The 27,123-nt window shown below is 44.8% G+C and overlaps 1 pseudogene across 1 annotated transcript in view; it reads right to left on the reverse strand.

Annotated features, from left to right (window-relative positions):
• Window positions 1-2,784: 2,784 nt before the first annotated feature.
• Window positions 2,785-27,123, reverse strand: part of LOC146847631 (uncharacterized) — a 133,426-nt pseudogene continuing 109,087 nt past the window's right edge. Inside the window, exon 5 of the transcript XR_014981137.1 lies at window positions 2,785-6,349. The product of XR_014981137.1 is annotated as an uncharacterized LOC146847631 (transcript). The remainder of the gene's footprint in view (window positions 6,350-27,123) is intronic.

Here is a 27,123-nt window from a genome sequence, read left to right on the forward strand (position 1 = left end):
GGAACCTAAGACCAACATTTCACAGGTGACCTTCGCTACCATACACTTCTATCATACAGAAAATGTCCCTAATGGCAACACACGACGATGTTCCCAAATCGAACCCAGACAATGCGTCGTGCAACACCAATCGTTACACGTTTTCCCTGTGTACCTACACGGCAACAACAATTCCGTCTTTCCCGAGAGCAGCGCTTAACTCTGCTCTACGACGGAACCGTTACAAACTTCCATCTTCCTACATCCCAGAAGCCGTCAAACAACATAGAACTCGACGTGACTCAACATAGAGTGTTAATACATAAACCAGTACTAATCAATAAGCAATAAGCAATTTACAAGCAATAATCACCAAACCAAAACAATATAACCATCATCCTGCTACCAGAAAAACTGTTGGAGCGCAGAAACCCTGGTAACTGGGAAAGCAAACCCGTACCAGTATCCTCCCTGAGTCACAGACCCGACGTCACACTAACTCATTCACACATGCAGTCATTGGTGGGGCCCATAACACCAACACTCACACTGACCATTCACCAGTCTGCACACATTTGGAGGGATGAGCAGTTCAAGTGCTCAACATGTGAGGGAAGTACCTAATAACCTATAGGAAAAGAAAAGTTAATTTACAAAATATACATCAATATCCCTTCCACCTACAGATCACAATCCTAAACATCAAGGCACTCCTCCCACGTGGTCAATGGACCAAATAGTTGGATTGGTTGATGGTGATCTAGAAGCAGCTAAAATACATTTAAGATTTATATCTTACCTTTCTTAATAAACCACAAACTCATTCTTTGTTAATCAATATCTGTTTATCTAAAATTTTCTTAGAAAAGTTACATTTGCGTTTGGAAAGTTTATATCAAATTTCAATTAAATCGCAGAACATCATATTTACCTAATCTGACTATCTGGAGTCCTCTAAGTCTGTCGTCATTCGTCAAAGCAGATTAATGTTCAAGTTCTGTGCTCAGTAGACATAAACAGGAGCATTTTCGTTATGCTCCAAACTGTGCTCAGCACGCCACAGTCTCAAAGATCGGTAAAGACCAGAGACGTGCAAGCATCTGTCAATGCCCATAGAATTAGGAAAAGTTCACAGTCATCAGGTAATTGGGCAGCATCCGGACCATTTAGGATTCAGGAACGCAGCAGCCACCCTAAGTAGTAAAGTTCGCGTAGCGTCACCGTCGTCGGTCAGTAGGGTAGTTCCCTCTCTATTCTACCATGTACTTTTTAAATAAAATCACAGTAAAAAGTTACATTTTGATAATTTCGTACAGTCGTGATTGGTTGGTTGAGATCGTCCGATGGGGTTTAGCACAGTTTGAGGGGTGAGGTCACGAGTTCAGTCTGTACTGTTTTTTTCTGAATGTTCATTGTCTTGTCACTTGGCTGTCATCCCACCGTGTCCTTGCTTTGGTGCAGTACGATATAGGTCATGAAGAGGCCATAGGCGTCTTTGTCGCTCATGCGCGGTTCGCTCTGCGCCTTGTGGGACAGTGGCCACTTCGTCGTGTCGCGATGGCGGCCATTTTAGAAATTAGGCCCAAGCGTCATCTTAAGCAAAACAAACACAAAAGAGTAATTAATGCATAGAAATAATAAATCTAATGTTAACCCCTTACTAATCCCTCTATGTGCTTGTATTTATCTAGCGTATAGCAACATTTAAAGCATTTATATTCACCCTTTTCGTCCTCCTCTCAAGCAACATTACAGAGACATCACAAAAGCTACATGTATCATGCATTATTCTATTTATTACATATACTTATTGTTAATATGCATACAGATTTTAGTCATAAAGGTTATTTAGCCATGCATAATGCAAATCCCACGTATATTTTGTATATTAATAATGTTTATTAATAAAAACATGCAAACTCATTTAATAAAATATTATAGTTAATAGATTATTCAATTAGTGATCTCATGCAGAATAGGGGGGTGTATACAAATTTTTGTACTACCCGCTCCATCACTCCATTATTGTCATGGCGTGTGTATCCAAATTGCAAATCTGCCTTAAGCCCCCTAACATGGGTTGTATGTGTGGAAATGCACAGTCTTTTCAGTTTTGTAACCAAAGGTTTGGAGTTATATTTGGCGCTGGGCACTAGCGCGGTCTGGTTCCTGGTGCACATAGCCATGGCTGCAGTGCACAGAGACCCTACACTGTCGCACACAGAGGAAAAGAATTTGAGAGAACATTGACCATAACCCCTTGAAAGATGCTCCCAAAAGAGTGCTTTCACTTTTCTTGGTATGTCTCCCTCCATCCAGAGTGTTATTTCATATAAGCTATGTGGAGAATTAACCCTGGTGTCTACAATCTCAACTTGAATTACCTCATTCAAGACCAATGTCTCCAGAAGTCCCTTCAGGTTCTGGCGAGCTATTGTTCCTTCTGCGGCACTGTCCAGCATGGTCGGAGCCCATTCTCCGTTCTTGAGTTGTGTTCTCAGAATTTTCGGCGTGTCTGATCTAATATAATATACACTATAGTTTTAGCATAGGACTGAGGTCAGTAGGCTCCTATCGAGTACATTAAACTTAATTACTTGTGTGTGCCAGCTAACTCAGAGGTCACTAGAAACTTCTCGAAATTTCAAGAAGGGATTCGTTTCTGACAACCGCATAAACATGACAACTTTGTTTCCCTTTAGAATCAGAACAGTCTCAGAATCAAAACAATAGATAACTGTTTCACTCAGTCAATCGTGCATGCTTCGTTTCTACAGAAATTACACAGAAATATGTAGACAAGCGTTTCAATAAAAAGGTTTATTGAACAGTCTTATTTCTCGTGCAAGAGATATGAACTGCTACAATCGTAGGACAGAATGCAGAGTAAAATAAGTACAGCGTTAGCAGTAGGATAAAATACTGCAATAGCATGGTTTGTAATTATGACATATATTCATAATACATACATACATAAATAACACAGGCTAAAAATGTGAATAGTCGTCTGGTGCTTCTAGCTAGTTCAATCCCAGTGCACCTAACCTAAGTGTAGTATGAGGTTAGAAGTAGGTGCCGTTTTTCTATAGTCTAGTGTAGCTATAGTTAGGATTTGTGTTTGCCAAGATTTGCCAAAAGCTCCTCTAGGTTCTAGTCTGCTTCATATCTTTGAATGAGAGAGGTTGGAATCTCTTTCCCGGGTCTCGATCTCTAAAACCCCGCAAGGGGAATCAGAAACACTGGAGCTGGATTCTCTGAGAGGAGGATGACAGCGTCTGGTCAGTGCGTCAGGCGGGGCCTCGAATTTCCTTCCGTACTTGCCGTGGCGAGCCGTATTGAGCTGAGTAGCCGAGCCATGGTTTGCCAAGGCAAGTGCAGATATAGTTATACCTAGGTGTTTAGGAATGCCAGTATTGACGTAAAAGTCGGGCTGAGGAACGTCATGAATGAACCCCTAAGGAATAGATGTTCATGCATACTAAATGAGTTCTTGGAGAATTCAATATTCCAAGCAAGGGGAATTCCTAAAGGCTTAAGAGTCTGGTTTTCCAAGAACTCGTTGTGACGTGGATTGACGGATGTGGGTGACCATGCCTGTATTTGGTTTGCATGGCTTATGCCTAAATAAGGTCTGGATTTCTATGCCTAAATAAGGGCAATGACAAATGTGCCTATATAAGGGCGTGAATCGGGAAATCTATATACGGTATCGAAATCGACACACAACAGAATGAAATGGACCACTTCAGTACCTACCCGGAAAGACCCATTCTGTGTTCCAGAGTAGATAGTAGTTTGATGAGATTCACAGTGTCAAAGGCAGAAAATAAGTCTAGGAAGATCAATAAGCAGGATTCATTATGGTCTAGGAATTTTAAGATGTCATCGGGGACGAGCGTGAGAGCCAATTCGGTGCGGTGTCCTTTCCTGAAGCCAGACTGATGATGATCCAGCAGTTGGAATTTCTCTGTGTGAGCAGAGTTAGGTTAGCACACATTTTTCAAGAAGTTTTGCCAGTGTGGGGATGTTGGAAATGGGGCGGAAGTTGTTCAGATCGCAACTGTCTGTGTTTTTAGGTTAGGGGAGACCTGTGCTGCTTTTAGACAGTCTAGGATCGTGCCTTGCACTAGAGAAGCACTGACAATCTTGGATCAAAAGGGGAGGATGGAGGCTTTAATTTTCTTGAAGATGGGATGGGGAAGAGGGTCGCTGAAGTGGTTAGACGGCTTGATTGCGATGAGGGTGTTGTAAATGTCATCTTCATTGAGGTGAGTAAATGTGTGCCAGGATGCGTTATTTTTGAAGCTTAAACTGGGGGGGTGAGTGGCTCTTGGTGGGTAGGTAGGGCTGGGACTTTAAATATTGGGAGAAGGGCCCTCTTTGATTCAATGTCTAAATTGATGCTATTAGTTTTCTGAGAGAAGAAGGCGGCTAAATCGTCACAGGAGGGAGAGCTGTCACCAAGGTCATGGCAGTTGGGTGCCTTGAGGTACATTAAGGCTGCAAACAGTTTGAGTTACCTGCATACCGGACCATAGGGGCGTGGCCTCAAAGTTCAGTATCAACTCGAACTCGTGGGTCAGAGCCATGGCTTATTAACACACAGGGAGCAAAACACACTAAATGGAATGAGGCCACAAATAATTATAAAGGAATGAGATTAATTCAAGCATTTCCATTCCTTGCTGTGTGCTTTTGTCAGTAGACAGTTATTAGTACAATCAATGGATTGATGTCGTTGTGGCTGGTTCATGTGAAGGTTTTGCGATGCTGAAAACCTCCTTCCCAGGGTTGACGGTGAGCAGCTATTATTCTCCAACGTTGTCTCTCTCATGTAGAGACGTTACATTTACAACTGAAGTTTTTGTCACATTAAGAACACTGATAATATTTTTTTCTGGTTGTGGTTTTACTCCTGTTGAATCAAACTGAATCATTTACTGAAGCGTTCCTGGCATTTAGAACAAAGATTACGTTTTCTGCCATGTGTGAGTTCTCGCATCTTCAATAAGATCGGATTTCTGAGTGAAGCTTGTCCAGAATTCAGATTTCCGATGAGGTTTTTGCCCAGTCTGAGTTCTCTCATAGTGAGCGAGACTGGCTTTAAGACTGAAATCTTTCTGGTATTGAGAGCACTGATAACGTTTTTCACCAGTGAGGACCATCTTGTGTCGAATGACACTGGCCTTAAAAGTTGAAGCTTTTTGGGCACTCTGAAGACTGATAAGGTTTGTACCCCGTGTGTATTCTCATATGATGACTGAGATAGCGTTTATGACTGAAGCTTTTCTGGCATTCAGTGCAGTGATAAGGTTTTAGTCCAGTGTGTGTTCTCTTATGTTTAGCGAGATTAGCTCTCCGATTGAAGCTTTTCTGGCACTCAGTGCATTGATAAGGTTTTAGCCCAGTGTGTATGTGCTCGTGTTCAGTGAGATTGATTCTCCGTCTGAAGCTTTTCTCGCACTCAGAGCACTGAAAAGGTTTTTGCCCAGTGTGTATAAGCTCATGTTGAGTAAGACGGACTTTCAGCCTGAACATTTTATGGCATTCAGAGCACTGATATGGTTTTATCCCAGTGTGAGTTCTCTCATGGTGAGTGAGACCAGATTTCTGACTGAAGCTTTCCGAGCATTCAGAGCACTGATATGGTTTTATCCCAGTGTGAGTTCTCTCATGATGAGTGAGACCAGATTTCTGAGTGAAGCTTTTCGAGCATTCAGAGCACTGATAAGGTTTCAGCCCAGTGTGAGCCATCTCATGCTTAGTGAGACTTAGTTTCAATCTGAAACGTTTCTGGCATTCAGAGCACTGAAACGGTTTGTGCCCAGTATGGACTGTTTCATGCTGAGTTAATTTGGCTTTCCAACTGAAGCTTTTTTGGCACTCAAAGCACTGATATGGTTTTAGCCCCGTGTGAGTTCTCTCATGATGAGCGAGACTAGATCTCTGCCTGAAGCTTTTCCAGCATTCAGAGCACTGATAAGGATTCACCCCAGTGTGAGTTCTCTCATGTATAGTGAGACTTAGTTTTGATCTGAAGCTCATTTGGCATTCAGAACACGGATAGGGTTTGTCCCCAGTATGAGTTCTCTCATGTATAATTAATTGGGGTCTCGCGCTAAAGCTTTTCTTGCATTCAGAGCACTGATAAGGTTTTTCTCCAGTGTGGACTATCTTGTGTCGAGTAAGACTGGTTTTATGGCTGAAGTTTTTTTGACACTCAGAGCACTGATATAATTTTTGTCCCGTATGGTTTTTTACATGTTGAATGAGATTGCTATTGTGACTGAAGAATTTCTGGAATTCAGGACACTGATAAGGTTTTTGCCTTGTGTGTCTTCTCTCCTGTTCAGTGAGGTGGGACTGATAACTGCAGCTGTTCTCACATTTATTCAAGTTGTGTGTATCCCCAAGTTGGGTTAGTTCCTGGATACATGTCATGTTAAGACTGAATTTATTACAAGAGTCTTTACTCGTTTATGTTACGCTCAGCATTAACTCCTTAACAGCGGCGCAAATTTCGCCGCGGTGCGGGAGTTTTAAAGAGCCGGCAGAGATGCGTCGGCCAAAGGTCGTGCGCAGCACCGGGCCGGATGTTGGCTGATGGGAGCACGGAATGGGTTAACTTCTAAAATACACTGCAGATGGTCTTCTTCACATTTGTATTTAACTAATTATAGCTTTTATTTGGAGATCAATGATCCGGTCTTTAAAGGCAGCCTATCTAACTTGTCTTATAACTTTCACAGAGGAGCCCCATATTTTTATTAAGATGCTCCTCATCGAGTCATTTCCTGCACCTTATGCCCACATTAGTTCCCACAAGTATAATAAAGCTCATTATGACTGAAGTTTCATTTAGGAGTTTTAAAAGCACGGATAAGGTCTTTGGGGTTTAGTACTTACATGTTATGTATATTTGCGCATGCAAGTAATGATTGAGGATTAAAACATGCCAGTGTGATTTTATGAATTATCTATAGCCTAATATTGCCCTTTTGTAAGCTTCCTATTCCAGTGAGGCCCCAAAAAGGTACACAATCAACTTTGGAGGTCTGACACACTTGGAAACAAATTAGATCAACCCAAAAGACAGAGGTGGGAAGGTAAATCTTTTTATATTTGAAATGATAAGGCAGTGTCTTTGTTGTAATGACATCTGATAAAGAGCATTTACAATTACGTTCTTTAAACAATGCTTGTTCTTTTAAATTCATGTATGAATTAGGTTTTGTTTGAGAGGATTTTGGGTCTCCAAAGCATTCCTCTTAAACGATCTGACAGAATTTGCAACACTACTACTAACATTATTCTCGAGTACACCGCGTGGGTATCAATTGTCACCAATGTTCTTCGTACCATCAATGTTAAAATGTTCCCTATCAGTGAAAATATTCTTACAATTAGTAGTTGCAGTAGATTTTCAATTTACTTGCGTGTACAAAGAACATTTCAGAGCTTATTCAAAACCACAAAGTGACATTTAGTAAATGATTTTGGTCATTGTACATTAAGGATTTGACAACAAATAATGAACAGAAGAAATTTGGGAAATCACTTTCACATTCAGAGGGTTCTTCCGCACCAAATTCGTCACCATTCCTAGCACACAGAATTTGTTTCTTCTTTAGTGATCTAGAATGTTTCTACTTTCTTCAAAATAATCCTTTTTGGCATTTTTCAATAAATTGCAACATTTCATTATCTGTTCGTGCTTCAGTAACCTGTAAAAATAGTTAGAAATTGTAAATGGACCTAAAGAAATAATATTTATGACCTCATTCTCTGCAGCAGAAAGAAAGCATTTACAGAAACAAGATAGGAAATCAGTTTGAGTTGCAGTTCTGATAGAGGTGAAACAGCTTTTGGACACAGTGTAGATCGGGAGCTTGAGAACACTGAAACTCCAGGTTTGTGACAGCAAAAGTAGTAAATACTGAAGAAAGAAACACAAGTTGAACATACACTGAGACACAGATTCTTAGAAGCAGCCAACACCATCAATTTACTCTTTCAGTGACCCTGCTTAGTGACACGCTTTGCCAGATAAACCTTAGTATTCATCACAGCCCTAAAGTAAGAGTCAAAAAGAAGAAAACATCACATAATTTATGAAACTTGAGATAATGAGCCTGACCCTGGAGAATACTTGCATTTGTAAGGAAACACGCTCAAAGTAGCAAGCATAAAAACAAATAAGGAAGAGGACTACATAAAAGTCACCTATTTGTTATATTTTATTTCATTTTCTTTCATCACTACAAGCTATATAGTTAGAGAATAGTCTGGAAAGGGAGTCCAATTCTGTAAGCTGAAGAGATTTAAAAAACACAGAGAGATAGAGAGATAAAGAAGAAATAGGAGAAAAGGACTGAGGTTTTAGTAAAGTTTACCTGACATTTTTTTTTCCTCTGCGGGCGGCAGACGCATTGCGTGGTCTGTCCCAGGGTACCTTGAAAGGAAGTAAAGAGACGCTTGAACCAAGAGCTTATTTGCATCAAACGTGAATCACAGTTCATCGCAGTTTATCACACCTTCCAAACAACCGTCCTCAATATACAAAACAAAAAGGAACTTTGGTTCCTTGCACAACCACTGTAAAGTGCCTTTGGTTTATGAATAAATAGATTTTTTTTCTTACAAGCTTTTTATTTTCCTAGCATCTATGACCAAACCAACAACACACAACTTGGTGCAATTCCAAACCTTGTGCTACAAGATCACAAAAAGAACAATGATCCCTTGCTGAAAAAGGTGTGAGTGAACAGACAACGCAGGCTAAACATGGTCTGTGTGAACAGACAGCGCACACACAGGCTGAAAAAGGTCTGAATGAACAGACAGCGCACGCACACGCTGAACAGGGTCTGAGTGAACATATAAAGCAAGGACATGCTGAAAATTATCTGAGCGCACATACAGCGCACCCACAAGCTGAAAAACATCTGAGTTAACATACAGCGCACCCACAGGATCAGAGAGCAGACCCTAACAGCCCAACCCCATCTTTCTAATCACAGGTGATGAAACATGCAAATTAAAACAATCTGGTTGATAAACAGCATGTTAATGTAATTATACATAATTCTGCCCACCCTCCATAAATCAGTCAAAAACTCTTAGAATTACAGCAATTCAAGTTCAAGCTGAAGCAGCTTGCGAATGAGGACCGAGAAATGACTGCAATGAGACATCAATGTAAATATATTTTAATTTATTAAAGGGAACTAGGAGTAGATAGGAGGAAACCCACCACAAAGGGCACTAAAGACAGGTGGAGGCAGCAGAGACACGTCACCTATAACATGGCGGTCAAACGGCTGGTTGGTGATGTTGGGGTCAGCAAATCAGGTGAAGGACATTCGAGATGGCAGGACCTGAAGGCACTCCATTGGGATGGGAACTAGGTGGCCCGCAAGCAAGTGAAAAGGACGCAGAATGAATGAAGATGTGCAATTAATGACCATTGCTCCGGAAGGGCAAGGAGTGAATTAATGCCTTGTTCGATGGGTGGTCACCCATTCCATGGCTGGCACCAGTGGATTCAGAGTAGCACGGCATCCCAGCACAGGGCCAGGCAGGTATATATGAGCTGAACAAGGGCACACCAGTCATGCCAATGTAGATGAATGCATGTATGCATATGACATTATCATACCACGAACCCAACCAAAAGGCATGGCGCACTGTACATGGTCAGAGACAAGCATGAAGTGGACGAGTGATAGGAGAGGTAGTTGGTTTGTGGAAGGTTAATGCACTTGTGTTGTAGGGTTCTTTAAAGAGGTGCATCTTCAACACTTTCACAAATAGGAGCAGCTTTGTGGCAGTCCCGATGAATATGGGGATGTTGTTTGAATGTGGTTGCTCTCTCTCATCATTTTGAGCCCCTGATGAGGGGGCAGAGATGAACCTGTAGAAACCAATGGAGGTGAAAAATATTTTTCGAAGTAGAGAAGTTTGTTTGGAGGGTGAGCTCATTGATGTGGGAGCTGCGTGTCGGGGTACTCCTCAGAAAAGGGGCAAGGGATAAGAGGCTGTTGGGGTAGAGTAAAGCACTCTAGGGCAGACATGTGAGATCAGAGATCATGGGTCTCCTGGCATTTCAACAGCTGAAATCTTGGAATGTAACTGAGTGCATTGCTTCTGTGCAGCTGCAGCACCAATGGAATTGCACCCCATGGCGTTACTGACAGGAAGTGTTTAGTATTCCACCAGCAGGTATTATATTCCTGAGTCAAGTGAAACAGCTTATTTCTTACATTTTCCTCACAAATAACATGAGCAGCAGTGATCTTTTGCACACATTTTCAGGCATGACAATGTTGGATTAGTTTCTCTGAAACTAAACTTGTTTTTACATCTAGCTTGGCACAACATTATCACAACGCCCTGAACAGCATGTACAAGATCTCGTTTCGCATTACATTCAAATATCATCACTATCTTCATCCACTGGGTGACACACCTATCAATATATCCATAACATCACTAATCTATGCGCACATCGCAAGGCTGCTTTCTATTATAAAAGATAAACAGCCCGATAGATCAGCAGAGGAGGTACTCTCCCCAGAAGCTCTGCTCTCAGCTCCGCATCGGATCAACACTTGAGCCCTCCCGTCTCAGCAGCCCGACACACCCAGAGGCGATCGAGTTCCAGCTCGTCTGATGCCCCCTTCGCCACCTGCTCACGTACTTCGCCTGAGCATTAATTAATTATCTCCTGGTTCCTCCTGATTGCCACGCATTGTATTTTTGGGCATTTTTAATGTAATTGCAGCTTTTCCTGCTGATTGTCATCCTTCTACTTTTGGGCTTTTATTTATTTGCAGCTTTTCCCGCCGCTGCTGCCCCGCCTCCCTACCTCCAGTCCCGCCCCTCCTCCCCTACTTAATGGCGGTTGCTGCCCGGTTGCGCGCAGCGGGCATGCCAAAGGCGTGCCTAAGGCAAGCCCGTCTGAGCCCGTCCGTGACCCGCACCAGGAACCCTGGATCCACGACCTTCCACCGCTACAATACCGCCACCCTCCTCGCACTCAATCCCGTAAGACATGCAGAATGCAAACTGGCCTCACCGCACACGACCCACGGCCATTTCTCTTGCCGCCGCTGCCGCCGGACCTTCACCAAAACTCCGACCCTCAACACCACCAGCACCAACACTGACCACACCCTGAGCTGCATTCTCCTCAACGTGTGCTCCATACACAAGCATTCAATGGAAATCTGGAACCTACTTGACTCTCTATCGCCCGACGTCGCCTTCCTCACAGAGACCTGGACCACCGCCGCCTCCGCCCCTGACATGAACACCGCCATCCCGGACGGCTACAAGATCTAGAGGAAGGACTGCCCCAACCACCCGGGAGAAGGCCTCGACATAGTACACAAAAACACCATACGCCTCACCTGCTCCAGCGAGAACCTCCCCTCCACTGAACACCTGCACTTCCAAATCATGACAAGTCACAAGACGACACTCCGTGGAACACTAATCTACAGACCCTCCCAGCCCCTGGACACCCTTCGCCACCACCATCACTGACTTCATAGCACCCCACGCCATTGCGTCAACGAACGACATACTCATTGGGGACCTCAACTTCCACCTCGACAACCCCAGCGAACCCAACTCCACCATCCTCATCAACAACCTCACCAACATCAGACTCAACAAACTCCTCAACACACCAAGATGCAAGGCACACCCTAGACCCCATCTTTGCTGCAGGAAACAGCGTCCGCTTCAGCCACACAACGCAACCTCCTTGGACTGACCACCACTGCGTCCACTTCACCGATGAGAAACCCAAAGCACCTAAAACAGCCCTTCGCCCGCCATACAGGAACTGAAGCAAGATCACGACGAGCAATTGAACTCCACCCTCTCCCGAGGCAATGACACCTGGGAATCCGACGCAAACACCGCAGCCAGAGAACTCCACACGTGGATCCCCAACTGCGCAGACGAGCTCGCCCGGCTACGCAACCCCGGCAAACAACACCCCAGAAAAGCCGCATGGTTCACCACCACCCTCCAAGGAGCCAGACACACCTGCAGATGCCTGGAAAAGAACTGGAGGAATACCAAGACAGTCGACAGCTACTCTGCCTACAAGAATGCCATGATGCCACTGACCAGCTTCCTCAAGAAGAACAACATCCTGGACCCGTCCCAGTCCGGCTTCCGCAGCAACCACAGCACTGAAATTGCCCTTATCGCCGCCACCAATGGCATCAGGACCCTGCTAGACAACAGAGAAACCGCGGCCCTCATCCTCCTGGATCTGTCAGCCGCTTTTGACACGGTCTGCCACCGCACGTTACGAACACGCCTCTACGACGCCGGAATTCAAGAGAAAGCCCTGGACTGGACCTCCTCCTTCCTCTCCGGCAGAACACAGAGCGTCTGCCTCCCACCCTTCGGCTCCGAAGCCACCAAGATTATCTGCGGCGTACCCCAAGGCTCATCCCTCAGCCCAACGTTGTTCAACGTCTACATGGCACCACTCGCCCACATCGCATGATGGCACAACCTCAACATCATCTCCTATGCCGACGACACCCGGCTGATACTCTCCCTCACCAAGGACCCCCACACCGCGGAAACCAACCTCCACGAAGGAATGAAGGCCCTCGCCGACTGGATGAGGAACAGCCGACTGAAGCTGAACTAGGACAAGACGAATGTTCTCATCCTCAGATCCACCCCCTTAGCCTGGGACGACTCCTGGTGGCCGACTGCACTAGGAACACCCCAAATACCCACCGACCACGCACGCAACCTAGGGGTCATCCTCGACTCTACCCTCTCCATGACGAAGCAGGTCAACGCCGTCTCTTCCTCCTGCTTCAACACCCACCGCATGCTTTGCAGTATCTTCAAGTGGAACCCCACCGAAACAAGAAGGACGGTCACCCAGGCCCTTGTCCGCAGTAGACTGGACTACGGAAACGCACTCTACGCAGGAGCCCCGGCCAAACTTCTGAAACGGCTTCAACGCATCCAGAACACCTCCACACACCTGATCCTCGACATCCCTTGCCACAGCCACATCACACCCCACCTGAGAGACCTACACTGGCTCCCTGTCAACAAGAGGAGAGCCTTCAAACTCCTCACCCACGCACACAAGGCACTCCACAACACCGGACCAACGTACCTCAACAGTTGACTCAGCCTCTACACCCCCACCCGCCAGCTCCGCTCCGCAGACCGCGCCCTCACCACCGTCCCCTGCATCCGAAGAGTGACCGCTGGCAGCAGATCATTCTCCCACCTCGCCGCCAAGACATGGAACACCCTCCCCATCCGCCTGCGGCAGACCGAAGACCTTCTGACCTTCAGAAGACTTCTCAAGACCTGGCTCTTCGAACAGTAGCAGCTTCCCCACTCCCCCCCCCTAGCGTCCTGAGACCCTCGCGGGTATGTAGTGCGCTTTACAAATGCCATGATTGATTGATTGACTACCACAGCCAAATCAGAACAACTAAAAAGAAATTCATCCACAACAAAATGATCACCAACTCCGCCAACTCCAAGGAACTCTTCAACGTCATCCAAGAATTCACCAACCCACACAGCGAAACCAGAGATATCACCCCTTCCCAGCACCTCTACGACAACCTCGGAACCTTCTTTCACCTCAAAATCAGAACACTCTACGACAACTTCACCGACCACACACAAGACACCTCAGCCATACCCTCACCTCGCCTCGCAAGACACCAGCCATGAATGGCATCCACTCGGGAGCCCCCACTGACCCCTACCCCCCTCACATCTACCACAGAGCTGCGGACACCATCGCACTCCAACTGCAACACACCATCAATGCCACCTTCAAAACAGGCACCATCCCAGACGACTGGAAGCGCGCCAAAGTCAGGCCCCTGCTCAAGAAACCCACGGCGGACCCCACTGACCTAAAAAACCTACCGGCCCATCTCGCTTCTCCCCTTTGCAGCCAAAGTGGCAGAAAAAGCAGTCAACAGGGAACTGACATGATTCATCGAAGAACATGCCTTCCTCGACCCGTCCCAATCCGGATTCCGAGCTAACCACAGCAACGAGACCGCCCTACTCGCCGCCACCGATGACATCTGCACCCTCCTGAACTTGGGCCACTCCGCAGCCATCATCCTCCTCAGCCTGTCTGCAGCCTTTGACACCGTCTCTCATGGCACACTAATCACCAGACTACGCGAGGCCGGCATTCAAGGAACTGCCCTAGACTGGATCCGCTTGTTCCTCACCGGAAGAAGCCAAAGGATCAGACTACCGCCCTTCCTCTCCGCCCCACCAACATCACCTGCGGAGTACCACAGGGGTCATCTCTAAGCACGACCCTTTTCAATGTATACAAGGCCCCCCTTGCAGACATCGTCCGATAACACAGCCTCAACATTGTATCATACGCCGACGACACCCAGCTCATCCTCTCCCTCACCAAAGACCCCACAACCGCTAAACTCAATTTCCAGAGAGGAATGCAAGAAGTGGCAGTCTGGATGACCAACAGCTGCCTAAAACTCAATGCCGAGAAACCAGAAGTCCTCGTCCTTGGAACCACCCCATCAGCATGGGAAAACACCTGGTGTCCACCACCCCCAGAAGCCCACTGTGGTATTCTCGTTGTCATAGTGATGCTTTGCCTATGTCATCTGGGTTCTCTATCTTATGATCAGGTCTTAGGAATGTTCTAACTGTTGCCTTGGTTAGAGAATGTAGTGCTTTGAAGAAGGTTCTAAGACCAGGGTCGTTTGAGACAGTGACATATTGAGCTGGCTGAGGATTGGATGGGTCCTATTTACCTTGGAATAAACCTGCAAGTTCCTGATTAATTTCCTGAGTCACGTGTCTTTATTATGTGAAAAGGAGATTCCCACATTGGCGTAGTCGGCAGCTGGACCAAAGGAAGGACCCAACATCCACAACACTCTGTTTGGATTAATGTACGAGGTACTGTGAAATCTGATTTGCGGGCTGGGAGCTTTCGCCGTGAATGTTGATAGTATTGAAGTTAGCTATTGGATCGTTATCTTAATTTCGGTCACACAAGCGTAATCTGAGGCCAAAACCGTTGCCTACCTTAACGTTGTGTTTTAAAGTCTCCGCGTGGGATTCTTAGCGTGAGCGTGCTGGCCCGTGCCTCTCTCTTCTTTCCATTGTTTTGTGTCGAGGAAGCCAGGGGGTGTTGCCAAGCAGCCGCGTCATTGGAGAGCTCAGTTGCCTGGCAGCAAAAGCACAGGAAGTGGGTGCGTTTCACCTCCGTGATACCCACACGCCCCTTTGTGACGCGTTTAGAGAAGGAAGTGGAGGCGTTGGCCAGCAACAGGAACAGTATGTGCGTTTCACCTCCGTGATACGCACACGACCCTGGGTGACGCATTCAGGAAAGGATGTGGAAGCGTTTCCCAGCAACTTTAACAAGGAACATTGCTAGTCTGCCTTGTTGCGTTTCAAATTGTTTGATTTCATCTCCGTGATACGCACACGCTAAGGTAGACACAGTACTTCGATTTATTTGGGATTTTCAACATTGGATTTTCAACATTTCTGGTGTTCCACATTTATGATCATCTTGGTGATATGCACACTATGGAAATATAGAGAGAAGTTTCAAGGAGTATATTGTTCCTTTTCATTTTAATTACTGTGACTGGCTGTTTTTAGTTTCTAGCTCCGGTGTGGAGTTAGATTTGCTCAGTTCTTCGCAGGAAGCTTTGATCAACATTTCAGGAACAGAACGGTGAAGCTTTAGTGCCCTCTTTAAGCGCATGTTAAAAAAAAAAAGAAATGTAAACAACATTCATTCTGTCACTTTGGTAGGGAAATTGTTTCTCTTATGCGACACTGCCATCTGTTGTTCGGTTGCTGTATTGTTGGGATTTTATTTACATTTTGTTTATTAGTGAGCAAGAAATTTTGCAAGCACTTGGAGAAACAGAGTGTAATAGGGGTATTTGATATTTTACAAGTGCTTGTTGCAGGTTGTTCAATTTATTTATTGCAACCATGCAGAATGTGACTGCTCCTCCCTTCTTTTTATCGGAACCAGGTGAGCCCTCAATCAAGTGGAAGAAGTGGAAAAAAGTATTTGAGAGATACGCTAAAGTCTGTGGTGCGAATCTTGGTGCAGAGCGGAAAACTGCTCTTCTTTTACATTGTCTTGGTTCGGAGGGTCAAGATGTTTTTGATCATCTAGCTGATCTCTCTGTTGTTGAAAGCAGGGGTCTAAATGAATATGAGGTGTGTATTAAGAAACTAGATAATCATTATCTACCCAAAGTTAGCACGATACTTGAGAGGTATCAATTCACTAAGAGGCTTCAAAATAATGGTGAATCAGTGGAGATGTATGTTACTCAACTAAGGAAGCTAGCGTCTTCCTGTAGATTTGAACAGCTGTAGAAGAAAGAATAAGGGATCAGTTTATGTTAGGGTGCAATTTAGAGAAGGTGCGTGAAGAACTATGGCTAAGCCATGAACCCTCTTTAGATGAGGTATTGCAAGTTGCAAAAAGGATTGAACATTCATTGAAATGTGTAGACACCTTAAAGAATGATGTGAAAGTTTCTATTGAAACAGTAAAAGAGGGTATTGTTAGCAGAGACGTGTCTAAAAGTGATGATGCGGTTAAAGGTAAATCAAAACCTTTTGTTCCGAAATGTTTCAGGTGCGATAAACTTGGGCATTATGCGAATGATAAAAAATGTCCAGCTCTGAAAGCAATATGTGCTAAATGTAAGCGCAAGGGTCATCTGGCGGTTGTTTGTCAAACTAAAAATTCTACAAGCAATGTCAAAACAGTTGACACAGAGTTTCAAGATGAGGACTTTGTATGTGGACAAATTGTAGTACAAGTTCAATCTGATGTACCACAAAATAGGTCTGGGGAGGTTAGGTCTTGTCCTTTGGATGTAATACAGGTTGAGGGTGAACCTACAAGAGTACTGTTTGATTCTGGGGCAAAAATTACCATTGTTTCAAAATCATTTTATCAAACAAAGCTTGCTGGAAAGGTCAATTTACTGAAGCCGGATATACGCCCTTTGGCTTATGGGGGTGAACCTATCCCATTATGTGGGTATTTTATAGGTTTAATTGAGTATCGTGGGAGATATGTATCAGGTAAGGTGTATGTTTCCAAGAAGGGTGACAGTATCATCAGTTGGTTCCATCAGGCAGATTTAGGTGTTATGTTGGATCCAGGGAGCTCCTCACCTATTGTTCTCAAACAGAACGTTCAAACTGTTCTTCTAAAACCGGAAGGGGGTGTTCTGGGTGACATCAAAAGAAAATTTCCAAGAGTGTTTAGAGAGGAATTAGGTTGTCTCAAAGATTTTAAATTGAATATACCTCTACGCCCTAACTCTCAACCTTCTACTTGTAAAGTTAGAATTGTTCCTTTAGCAGTTAGGGAGGAGATGAAGAGGGAATTGGATAAACTTAAGGATGGTGGAATAATTGAAGAAGTCTCCAACACGGAATAGCTTGCTCCGGTAGTCGCTGCACGCAAGGCCAATGGGTCCTTGCGTTTGTGTGTGGACTTAAGACAACTAAACAAGTGTGTGGTTGTCGATAAGTATCCACTACCTAATATATCGGAATTACTCACATTGCTAGGTGGTGCCAAGGTCTTCAGCACAATCGATCTAGCTTCTGCATATCACTAAATTGAACTTGATATGTCTTCAAGAGATTTGACCTCATTTATTACACCTTTCGGAACTTTTAGGTGTGTTAGGATGCCGTTTGGCTTAGTGTCGGTGGCATCTTTGTTTCAACGTGCTATGGAAAGAGTTCTTGAAGGATGTGATGGGGTTTGTGTATATCAGGATGACATTTTAATATTTGCAAAGGATCACAAGGGGCATAGGAAGGTGCTGTTTGAAGTGTTAAGCAGACTTGAAAATGCCAACTTAACTGTAAAATTAGAAAAGTGCTGTTTTGAAACCTCTTCTATTCATTATTTAGGGCACACGATTTCTGGTGCAGGTATTTCTCCGAAACCTGATTTGGTCAACACAATTTCTCGCATGCCACCTCCATCCTCAAGAGAAGAGCTGATGAAGTTTTTTGGAATGGCGGAATACTATAACAAATTTGTTGAGGGATTTGCGGAACATTGTTCAAGCATGAGAGCACTCTTGAAGAGAGGTGTGGAATTTAAATGGTCTCGGGAGTATGATGAGGAATTTGTTGGTGTTAAGGAAAAACTCTGTAATGCACCTAACCTTAAGGGTTTTGATCCTTCAAGAACTTCAGTTGTGACCACGGATGCGAGTCTTAAAGTTTTGGGTGCGGTGTTGCAACAAGAGAGTGAGAATGGTTTGGAAACTATTACTTTCATTTCTAGAGGGCTAAAGGATACGGAATCACGTTATTCGGTGATTGAGCGTGAGGCACTTGCTGTTTTTTGGGCTATCAGGAAATTAAAGAAATTTTTATGGGGTACTGAATTTGTGGTTAAATCAGATCACAAACCTTTATGTGAGATTTTTGGAAAGAAGGGCATAGACCAAGTTTCTGGAAGGATTAGTAAGTGGGTCATGGCTCTTCAAGAGTATGATTTTGCAATAAAATACATTCCTGGTGTTGAGAATACGGTAGCTGATGCTCTTTCTAGGCTAGTAGAGGGTTCTGGTGAAGGTGAAGACACAGATGATTGGGCTGAAAGTGATTTGCATGTGTGTTTTGTCAATACTAGTATTATTGATGAGGATCAATGGAGGGTGAAGTTATCTCAGGATCCGGTATTGTCTGAAGTGATGAGTTTAATTCAGAGTGGGTGGAAAAAAAAATGCTGGGTCAATTGAGGCTACAAAGTTTTGGGGCGTAAAGGATGAGATGGGAGTGTGTAATGGTATTTTGTTACGAGGAACACGGTTGGTACCTCCTTTAGAGATAAGGAAGGCCTTGGTGGATATGGCTCATGAGTTGCACTCTGGTATGTCTAGGACCAAGGAGCGGCTTCGTTCTTCATATTGGTGGCCAGGAATGGACTTACAGATAGAAAGGGTCATTAGAGATTGTTTGGTGTGTGCAACAAGTGATAAGTCAAAAGTTGTTAGAGTTCAACCTATGGTCATCAGGGAACTTCCGAGTGGACCGTGGAAGGAGGTGGCGCTGGATATTGTGGGTCCCATTCATTTCAATGGACAGCAAAGTTATATTTTGGTGCTTTTGGATTTGTTTTCGAGGTGGCCTGAGATACAGTTTACTTCTGGGCTAGAGACTGTTCATGTGATCAGATTTCTAGAAGATCTCATGGCTAGAGAGGGTTACCCAGAATCAATCTTGACGGATAATGGGGTACAATTAGTCTCAAAAGAAATAGAGAAATTCCTTATGGATAGAGGCATAAAACATAAAATGTGCTCCCTGTATCACCCAGAAACCAATGGGATGGTTGAGAGGTTCATCAGGGTGATCAAGGAGACAATCTCTTTGGCAAAAAGTTCTGGAAAAAATTGGAAGGAACAAGTGTTAAAGAAAATTGAAGACTATAGAATGACTCCTCACAGTTCAACGGGTCAGTCTCCTTTTATTCTTTTTAAAGGGAGGGCTCCTTGTACTCTGGTGGAACCCTCATGGGTTCGACGTTTGGGAGATACTGTGTTTGGTTCTTCTGTAAAAAAAGATACTAAAGGGTGGAGGAAAAGAGAAGAGAAAAAGTGTCTAGCTAGGATGGAGAATTTTGATGTGAGGAAATCCACTAAACGAACGGAAGTCAAGATTGGAGATAAGGTGGTTGTAAGGCTTCCGGGCTATAAAGTAAAATTCTCTAAACCTATGTATGTAGTTAAAGTGTTTAATAATGCTGTAAGAACAAATGACCATAAGATTTGGAATTTAGGAAGGATTTGTGTGTGTTCTGATTTAAGTGAAGGTTCTGAGAATACATTGGGAAATGAAACAGTGTTGTCAGAACCATCACGCAATGCATCTAGGGTTCAAAGGAAACCAGAATATTTGAAAGATAATATTTCGTGATATGTGTTTTGTTTGTTTTGCATGTGTGTTTTGTTGTTGTTTACGGAGGGAGGTGTGTGGTATTGTCGTTGTCATAGTGATGCTTTGCCTATGTCATCTGGGTTCTCTATCTTATGATCAGGTCTTAGGAATGTTCTAACTGTTGCCTTGGTTAGAGAATGTAGTGCTTTGAAGAAGGTTCTAAGACCAGGGTTGGTTGAGACAGTGACATATTGAGCTGGCTGAGGGTTGGATGGGTCCTATTTACCTTGGAATAAACCTGCAAGTTCCTGATGAATTTCCTGAGTCACGTGTCTTTATTATGTGAAAAGGAGATTCCCACACCCTCCTACCCCCTCAGACTACGCCTTTGACTAGCAGTTTGAGATGGACGCGCAGCAACGCAGAGGTGTTTCCTGAGAAAGCGGGTACATTTATGGAAGTTTTATTCAGCTGAGTACACCAGGATATACCATAGGGATTTCTCCATTGCAACGACTTAGAGTGTGACACACTCTGCTTTGGGGAGAACGAGAACATATAATCCAATACACGTATGTATTGAAAATGTTATACAGATCGGCGCTGGGGACTCATAATCAAACGAACAAACTATCTATAAGCCAACTCCCACCAGTTAGAAGGGGACAGTCAGCCATTGGCGACTCAGACTTCGTGGTCCTATTTTCTCAAATCAGTTTTTTTCTGGAGAATGGGTATCATTCCCAATTGAAACTAGTACCCCCATTCTGATCTGTTCTGGTGACACTGTATTCTATTTGGGCAAGGTCCTGATGAAGGTGGTTCACGGTTGGGTTACTCCACCGAAACGCACGTAGACCACGTGCGCCCAGACCTTTTGGCTTTGGTCATCGAATCTGTCCATTGGAAACGTCTTATATCTATGTGTTCCTTATACCCAAAAGTATATAAGTATATTGTATGACTGTAAGCAAGTGTGAGGAATTAATGTGTTTCGATATTAGATTGATTTATTTATTGGGGGTCGATACAGTCGTATACTACTGTATAAAATAATGTGTAATAATTTTTGTACTAAAAATATTTTTTAAAGTGTTTGTCTAGTAAATATATCAAATCATACAGATTAATATGTATTGATCATAAATAGACAGAAGCTAATAAGAATGAAAAATAAAATGATGTACACGTATATGTGCACTTGAAGGTCATAATCATATAAATTCAGACTTGTACTTTAACTAATAATAGATTGGATCTTTGGGAAAGAAATATAGGTCATAGGGGAGTGTTCTTGTATTAGTTGGTTTGTTTTTCCCTCTTTCTCCCTGACTTTATATGCCTCTTAGAGGGGGTCCCTTTATTTACGAGTCTCCTCGTCCTTGGAACCACCCCAACAGCATGGGACAACACCTGGGGCCATTTGTATGAAGGCAATTTTGCGATCGCAAAAGCTGAAATTAGCAGAATTTCGGCGTTTGCGATCGCAAATCAGCAGTGTCCAATGTATGACACAAAACACCCCTCGCAAAATAAGCAATCGCAAATTTTGCAATTCCCTATTTTGCGATTGCATTTAAGGAATCGCAAATTGCGATTCCTTAAATGCAATGTAAGAAGCACAGAAAAAGTGCAATTTGGACTTAAGGAATCACAAATTACCACCAACTTCGAGTTGGTGGTCATTTGCGATTTTTTTGAAAAATGCACTTTTTTGCATTTTTCAAAGTGCCATGTGACTCACATACATACATGTATGTGCACCACATCTGAACCCATGCTCATTTCAGGGGTGCAACAGGGTGTCCTTTTGACACCCTGGCACCCTTGAAATTGCATTCGCATGTTGCGATTCTCTAATTGGAATCGCAAAATGAGAATGTCTTTCCATTCATTCCGATGGCCCTCAAGGCCCATAGGAATGAATGGGGAAGTATTCCTTAATTGCAAATCGCAATTTGCGATTCGCAATTAAGGAAAATGTAGGATTCGCAAAAATTATTGCAACTCCTACATACATAGCGTTTTGCGATTCTCAAATAGCGATTCACAAAAAAACGCTATCTGAGAATCGCACGCAAATGGACATTTTCATACATATGGCCCCTGGTGGCCCACCACCCTCAGAAGCCCACCTACCCCCTCAGACCACGGCAAGAACCTCGGCATCATACACGACTCATCACTCACCATGAACCGACAGGTCAACGCCGTCACCTCCAGTTGCTTCAACACCCTCTGCGTTCTCCGAAACACCTTCAAATGGATCTCCCCGAATTGAGGAAAACAGTCACCCAAGCACTCATCACCAGCAAACTCGACTATGGCAACGCACTCTACTCCGGCATCAACAAGTCCCTATTCGCAAATGGTACAGAACACCGCGGCCAGACTTGTCCTCTGCATTCCCCGGCACAAACATATCAGCCAACACCTGAGGCGACTCCACTGGCTCCCCGTGGAGAAGAGAGTCACCTTGAAAATCCTCACCAACGCCTACAAGTGCCTGCACAACAACGGACCCAAATACCTCAATGACAGAATAAACTTCCACGTACCCAAAAGAAACCTGCGTTCTTCCAACCTCGCACTGGCTGAAACACTGCGGATCCACAGAGCCAGATCAGGCGGGAGATCGTTCTCTCACATCGCAGCCAAGACCTGGAATGAGCTACTGGCATACATCAGACGCGCCCCCTCCATGAACACCTTCAGGAAGGCCCTTAAGACCTGGCTCTTCGGCTGAACGGAGCGGCATACACCTCCCCCCCCCCCACCCCCTGCCCCCCCCAGCGCTTTGAGACCCTCACGGGTGAGTAGCGCGCTTACAATCCCCCTGATTGATTGATTGATTGACACAGAGGGTCCTTGCATGCTAAGAAATCACCACGCAGCGGTCTGACATCTCGTGAGGGGTGTCCAGTTTGTGACCAAGATGGGGTCCTTCACTCTAGCCAATCAGATAATGGAGTTGGGTCGTCCCTTGGGGGGGGATTCTTGGCTCTACACCTACAAACACTTTAGGTACACTTAGAGTAGGGTTTGCATAGGAGAAGTACGCTAGATTACTGCCTTGTTTATATATATATATACATTGTTTAGCACCATGGTAGAAGTATATCTACTATTTACCCATTTGATGCTTGTAATCACGTTTATCTGCTTCTGTCTACTGATCATTGCAGCACACGTATTTTATGCAACAGTAACATTGGTTCAATAAATATTATTGAAAAAAGTCCCACTGTGCATAATCTGTATACTTCTCTGAGAATAAGTAAGCACGAGTAACTGAGCGAAAGGTTCTGTACTGTTTCCACAATACCTGAGGGGTCAGGGCTGTCATGTTCAGTGGTTGCCAGAAAACCATTCACTCCCTGGTAGGTTTGGGGTAGCTTGCAGTGGCACTGTGAGCTAGCTGCTCTATAGGACAACATATCCTGCGGGGTGTCCAGAATCAGTCTTGACTCCAAGCCCTCAGTTTAAGTTGTCCAAACTATGCGCAAGTCCTACGGATTGGTAGGAACTACAGGACAGGACGCCATCAACGTTGGTTAGGCTCTTAATTAATGGTCAAACTTGAGTAGTTCAGGCATGCTTTCTCAGAGACCCCTACTCACATTTTAACGGGAGCCGTCCATAGTGGGGAGGGAAACAAATCTGCATCAGCTGAGTAGGCATATCCTATGTACTGGCTATAGGTTAATCACGCTTGGAGGTTTAGAAGTTCTCACATTGTGCATACCATATCTCTTTAAAATGTTGGCTATAATACTAGTGCTCTAACACCAGCAGATCAAGCCTGCCTTACAAAACATGTACAGACTGGGTAGCAACTACCCAGACATTCAAGGAAGGTGTTTTTGTGCACCACTGCTAAGAAGTCCTTGGAAAAGCTGAAAACTTTAACCAATCTTTGACTATTACCCAAAATGCAGTGAAAGGCAGGATTTTTAATCCCATGCTCTTTATGGTAAAAAACATCACAAGTTCCAGAATGCAAAGTAATATTGGCTGAAACGCTATGATTGGTCGCATGCTGAGGGGGTCAAGAACAAAAAGGCTGGGATGCGTCCCAGAATAATTATCAGTGCTTGAGATGAACTAATACATTACACCCATAATTTTCCATATTCCTAAATATGACAGGTACGCCCAGACGCAGGGCTGACAGGGTCCCTAAAGCATCCCTGGCAATGTTGACGGACCAGCCCCTGTTGCTCTTTTTACCGGAGGCCGATGTAGCATCACCACTGCAAAAAAGGCCCCCAGTAACAAAAAACGACCCCCACCATGGCAAAATCGCCCCACCCAAGCGCCCAATGCCTGCTATGTCCTGTCCGGCCCTGCCCAGACGTGGTTCCTGTGCTCTGTAAAACGCGACTTACTCTCACCCCGCCTTGCTGCTACCCTTCTGCGTTCTACATCTGCCTCATTCGCCGCTCGACCCTGGCGGTACCCGGAAGCTAGGCGGGTCCGCACTGCACCTGGGTTGACCCGCTAGTTGTTGTTTCTTGACTCCCATATAAGGTGCGCTGGGGCGCCAAAGGCAAGCCCGTCTGCGCCCATCGGCGCCCGGAGCGTGACCAGCGCCAGGACCCCAGGTCCTTTGAAGGTAATTACTTGTAGCAGACTGCAACTGATGGATTTAGATGTGACCCCCTGTAGAATGCGCTGCTTGTTTCCGTCAGACGGACACTCAGCGGAGATCGCCTGTATTAAATGTGTCCATCGGATAAGCCAATGTAGAACTGACGGCCCCGATCAAGCCAGCAACCGGGGAGCTATGTGACGAGACACCCCTAAAGACAGGGTGGGTGAAACACTATTTAAGGATACCTCTAGGCAAGACCCATATGCGTTCACTAAATTAGGTCAGTAACAGCAACTACTCTGCGTTTTGCTTAATGTGCGGTCCATCAGTAAAAACAAATTCCAGATCGCAGATTTGATTGAAAACACCACGCCCGATATAGTCTTCCCGACTGAGACCTGGACCGACAATGCTTCGGGTCCAGACTGGAATGTAGCACTTCCCAAGGGCTATGCCGTTAACGCACACAATAGAGTGAGAGGGCGAGGGGGAGGTATAGCGATCGTCCACCAGGACCACTTGAAGATGCGAATAGAAACTATCTCTGACTTACCTGCAGAAGCGTTTTACTTCACTATATAGCTAAGTAATTTCTTTAAGTTTCAGGTACTTTGATCTATCGCCCACCTGGTCCTAGGACTTCTTTTTCACAAGCACTAATGACACATCTGGAATCCCGCGTCGACCCCCAACCATTCATTATTCTTGGTGATTTCAACTATCATTTGGAACTAACTAACCTCCCAGACTCTAGCAAACTTCTGGACAATCTGGCAGCTTTTGGCTTCAGCCAATTAGTAAACGAACCCACCCATCAAGCAGGCCATACCTTAGATGGCATTTTCGCTAATAGCATAGATATGGACCTGATCAGAGTTATCGCCCTTCCTTGGTCAGACCATAAAGCCATACCAACACATCAATCCCATCCGAAACCATCAAAGGTAAAGACCAGACAATGGACTAGGGTCCAAGCCGATAGTCTAAATATGGCCCTTGGCCAATCTCCTCTCTTGCTCAGTAAGGACAATACTGAGGTAGCACATGTTTTCAACAAATGGCTTGCGACAGCAGCTGACGCGGTGGCTCCTGAAAAACTACTAACTGTTAGGAGATCAAAACCCTCAGCTCCATGGTATAGCTCTGGGCTCAAAGGTTTAAAGGTAACCTGCACAAAGGCTGAGCGCTTTTGGAGGTTGGACTATAGTTCAGACAAGAAAATAAAGCTACAATCGTGCCCTCCAACAGTATAGAGACGCAATAATTACTGCCAAAAGACTGTTCTATACCACCAAGATCGAGGAAGCAGGTAACTCCACTAAGGAGCTCTTCAAAACAGTTACCCTGCTCTCCAAACTGCAGCAGGCTAACATGTTCCAGCCCGATCAAGACATGTGCAATAAATTAGCCGTATTTTTCCAGCACAAGGTCCAACTAATTTACAATGATCTTCTGAACACTCGCCCAAGCCCAGATAAGCTAGAGCAACCTCTGGTCGAGAAGAGTATAACACATCCCAGTCTGATGAACTTTCCAGCAATCACTAAGGAAGAAACATGTAAACTTATTGCTGCTACAAAATCAGGCTCACCTAATGACCCCTGTCCTCCTATGATTTTGCACTTGGCAGCAAATAGAATCGGAGACTAACTAACTCCCTTAATCAACCAATTGTTGGAGTCAGGTAGCTATCCATCCAGTTGGAAGAGAGCTACGACCAGGCCAATATTGAAGAAACCCACCGTAGACCCCTCTGAACCCAAGAACTATCGCCCGATTGCTGCTTTGCCTATAGCTGCTAAAATCTTGGAGAAATCAGTAAACAGGGCACTGACGGACTATCTCGATACCCACAATTTGCTAGACTCCACGCAGCATGGCTTTCGCTCACAGCATTCCACAGAATCAGCTCTGCTCGTAGCAGCCGAGGAGATCCGAGGAATAGTGGACAGGGGGTTAGGGCTATTCTCGTCCTGCTAGATCTGTCAGCAGCTTTTGACACCGTGAACCACACGGTGTTAATACAGAGACTACAGGAGGTCGGTATTGAGAGCCCAGCTCTGTCCCTTCTCTCATCGTTCCTGGAGGGCAGGGAGCAGAGCATATACTGGGATGGCTTTCAGTCCGACAGTTTCCATCTTCCCTGTGGGGTTCCTCAGAGATCAGCGCGGTCACCTACGCTGTTTAACATCTATGTCACCCCCTTGGCCAGACTCATCAGGAAGCATGGGTTTGCCCTAGTGTCCTATGCGGATGATTCCCAGCTTATAATTGCGACGGCCAATTAGTAAGAGGATACAGCCGCTAGATTTCACATGTGTCTTCTGGAAATCATGACCTGGATGAACCATAGCTTCCTGAAGATCAACACAGACAAAACAGAGATCATTGAGTTTGGTCAGGGACAATCCCTGTGGAACGACTCCTGGTGGCCCCTGAAGGCTGACGATTGCCCCTGCCCCGTGTCCAAGGTGAGAAACCTTGGTGTTCTGTTCGACAGTCAGCTAAATTTCTTGGCCCTGGTGAATAGCCTTACCTCGTCATGCTTTTTCCTAATAAGGACCTTGAGAAAGATCTTCCCTTTTATT

This window comes from Triturus cristatus, chromosome 4_1 (genome assembly GCF_964204655.1).
Source record: "Triturus cristatus chromosome 4_1, aTriCri1.1, whole genome shotgun sequence".
Taxonomy (NCBI): domain Eukaryota; kingdom Metazoa; phylum Chordata; class Amphibia; order Caudata; family Salamandridae; genus Triturus; species Triturus cristatus.